The sequence below is a fragment of the Citrus clementina genome, unplaced genomic scaffold (genome assembly GCF_000493195.1).
Source record: "Citrus clementina cultivar Clemenules unplaced genomic scaffold, Citrus_clementina_v1.0 scaffold_1, whole genome shotgun sequence".
Lineage (NCBI taxonomy): Eukaryota > Viridiplantae > Streptophyta > Magnoliopsida > Sapindales > Rutaceae > Citrus > Citrus x clementina.
Window position 1 is genome coordinate 23,287,483 of NW_006263303.1, and position 3,855 is coordinate 23,291,337.

Here is a 3,855-nt window from a genome sequence, read left to right on the forward strand (position 1 = left end):
GTTATAAATGATGACAAGGAAATCGGATTTAGTGCAGATCATCTTTTCTCCAGACTATCATATCAAAGGACTCGTTGAAGTTCAAATAAATTGCTCAAGGTTCCAAGTCAAAATGGTACAGCAGCATTGCAGGTGGAAGCTCAACAGTGGCAAGATCAGATAACATTCGGGGGCTGCATATCCTCTCACTAGCCCCAAATGGGATTTATTCAAATTTAGTCCCCTTATCGGCAATAGAACAGGTTCATTTTGAAAAGCTTGTCCCAAGTGCACAAAACAGAGGACATTTTATGCATGCAGCAATACTTAGTTATTCTTTCTTACCAAGTAAAAAATTCCTTATATTTTTTGGGGAAATTAATCATGCAGCGGAAGCTTTTTTGTTTACCGAAAACTTGTTTTATGTCCATACAATGATGCATAAAAGTTGCAGACGGAGAACAATTCAATAAAAGACTTTTCATCAACGGTTTATGAGTTTTTTATATATCAGAACCTTTGAAGACAATTACAAGGATTTTTCCAACTTCATTTGCTGGTATGCTAACATAGGAATGTCATTATTTACTTACGATTCATGTAAATCTAGCTCAAATTAGTCAGCTTTCATCTTCCGAACCTTTGGTTTTGCTTTCTTGTTAAAATGGCACTCCAGTACCACCAGTTACAGCTGGATATTGGGCGTTGGTATTAAGACTAACACATATCAATCTAAGACATTTCATAAAAATAATTAGTATTCTGTTTCTCTGTAGCATGAACATAAAAGGAGGATATGATTTCTAACATTAAAAAAGAATTAAAAATGAACTTCAACTCATTTTATGTGCTACATACTACTTGCTGCAGGAAGTTGCATTAAGTATTATTTAATTTCTGCTATAGCTCTAGCAGAATAAGCCCAAGCTTTGACAAATAACAATGACGGAAGATGATTTTAGGGATAAGCTTTCAACCTTATATAGATTAGTCTTTGCTGAAACCTGAGCCATAATCTCACATAATAACTCTCTGCAATAAATGATTGAAAACAAAATACCTTTCTATGGTTCTGCTCATGCAGCCACTCTGAAGCACTCCTCTTTTACAAAAGTTATTCTTTAGTTTCTTATGCAATAGATGAAGGATGGTGTGGAATAGGAATCATACACAAATCTTGTTTTCTTCTTACTGTTGCGCCAAAGGCCTCAGTCATGTCCAAATCCTCATGCTTCATTCCATTTGGTAGTTTCCATTCGAAATGGTATAATAACATCGCGAGTGTAAGCTCCACGCTGGCCAGACCAAATGACGTTCCAGGGCAGATCCTCCTACCAGCACCAAATGGGATGTACGCAAAATTAGTCCCTTTGTAGTCAACAGAATAATCGAGGAACCTCTCTGGAATAAAGCTCTCAGGTTCGGTCCAGTACTTGGGATCTCTTCCAATCGACCATGCATTAACAATGACTTTAGCTTTCACAGGTATGTCAAATCCATTAATCTTACATCACTCTCCACATTCTCTTGGCAATAACAAAGGACCAGGAGGATGTAGTCTCAATGTCTCTTTAACAACTAGCTTCATGTACATCATTTCTTTAATGCCCGTTTCGTCGACTTTCCCCCTTCTATTAAACACTTCCCTCGCCTCAGCTTCTGCTTTTTTTATAACTCTTGGATTTTTTATCATTTCACACATTGCCCAATCCACAGTGGTGGCAGATGTTTCACTCCCAGCACCAAAAATGTCCTGAAACGGTGTTTATGTAAATGAGTTTTCGCAGACAGTTATATGGTCTCATTCATCCTATCACATAACACTAGGCTAACATTAAAAGAAACAACATAACGGAAAAAAAAATTGAATTGATGATATTAAATGTATGGTTACTCACAGAGATTACTGCTTTGATGTTGTCTGTAGTCAAGGAAGAACCATAATTTCCGAGCCCTTGAATTTTCAACAGAACATCAACCAGATCTTCATCATCACCAATCTTGCAATTCTTCAATGTTTCCTTGCGCTTCTTATGTTCATTGATAATGTTTTCAACTATTCTGTCAGCTTCTTGATGCAGTTTCTCCACCTGAGACTTGTTTCCAGTAAGCCACTGAACCAATCCAATGGAAGGAAAAATATCTGCAATATTAAAACCTGAGATCACTTTTGTTGTTTCCTCTATAACTGAGACAAATGCTTCTTGGTCTCTGGATCTGTATCCAAAGGCCGCCCTTGAAGTGATACCGTACATTAATGAGTAAACGTTCTCAGTTAAGTTAACAACGGATCCAGCTTTTGAAGAAATCCAATTAATGAGATCAGATACCTCTGCTTCTCTTACTGATTGGAAAGATTGGACTCTTTTGGCGCTCAAAATCTCATACACACAGATTTTTCGCAGTTGTTTCCAAGAATCACTATATGGTGATAAAATTATATCACAATAATTATAAGACATGATTTGTGCTGCAGGAAAATGAGGCCTGGATGCAAAGATAACATCATGGGTTTTCATAACTTCATTGGCAACTTCAGGGGAAGATACAATAACGGTTGGAACTTGCCCGAGTTGTAGAAGCATAAGTGGTCCGTATTTCTTGGACAGGTCCCTTAGTCCATGATGGGGGAGGGAGCCAGCCAGCTGGTGCAAATTTCCTATTACAGGTAATTTCCATGGTCCTGGTGGTAGATTTGAGATTCTGTTATTGGTTTCTGATTTCTTCTCTAGTTTCAGCAAAGTGAAGGCAGAGAGAAGAATAGCTAGAAGGATCAGCAAGGAGGAGGACAACCCTAGAAGCTCCATGTGTAATGAACAGGACAATGGGGATAGAATTTTAACTAGTCCGTTGTTGTATCCGCGTTGTGGATCTTTTGTGGTACGTCTTTCATCCAAAATATCTTCAATTAGTGCACACATTGAAAATGTGAAGGATGATGATTGGTTGCCTTACCTGTGTCCTACTTTGACATTTCCACAATAATACGGCTAAATATTGGTAATATGGGAAGTACAAATAATTAAATGATAAACGGGCTAAGGTGTGCCGAACAGTCATGCAAATCAAGTGATTATTGCCCAATATATACAGTGACGAGGACATTGTGGCGAGCTTTTCTGGCGGCGCCGCCGATGATGCAATAATTATTGAAATACCCAAAGTGACTTCAATTACAGACAATTTCATTTTGCTTTATATTAAATTGAATTTACATTGTGGTGAGCTTTTTCTATTTTGACAATTCAATATAAAGCAAAGTGAAATGTCTTAGATTAGATGCGGGTGCCTTGCTTTATATGTGGCTAACTAGTAAATTAGATTAAATTTAATAGGGGTATTTTTATTAAATTAAATTAGATTAAATTGTCTGAAATGATATGTGCAGAGTGAGTAATCTAAGACATTTCGCCGCAACCGATTAAATTTAATCTAATTTAAAAGTTAGCCACATATAAAGCAAGGCACCCGCATTTAATCTAATTTTTCGTAGGTGATTTAATAAAACAAGTTATTATGATTGATTAAAATATACATATTTATATATATAATATTATAATTAGTTGAAATATATATATAGCAGTGAGTAAAAGGAAAAGGAGCACCAAAATTTTTTCCTTCACCAAATATTTCTTTTCTAATTATGGGCTCGGATCATTGTTAACCGATGCCATATATTGGAAGTAGTGCTTCTATCACACCACTAACTTCCTTAAGAAACCAAACTTATCTTCTTGCTGCAACTCATAGAATAAATTTTATAAGTGTGAGCTATTCGAACTCTCCAAAATGCTCATTAGACCCATTCTTTAATTTAATTTTTTATTACTAAAAAAGCCCTAAAGTATATATTATTATAGCCGAAACAAATATTTT

General features: G+C 36.1%; 1 pseudogene; it reads right to left on the reverse strand.

The window, feature by feature from the left end:
- Nucleotides 1–763: 763 nt before the first annotated feature.
- On the reverse strand, nucleotides 764–2,810 carry LOC18054889 (annotated as a pseudogene).
- Nucleotides 2,811–3,855: the final 1,045 nt, after the last annotated feature.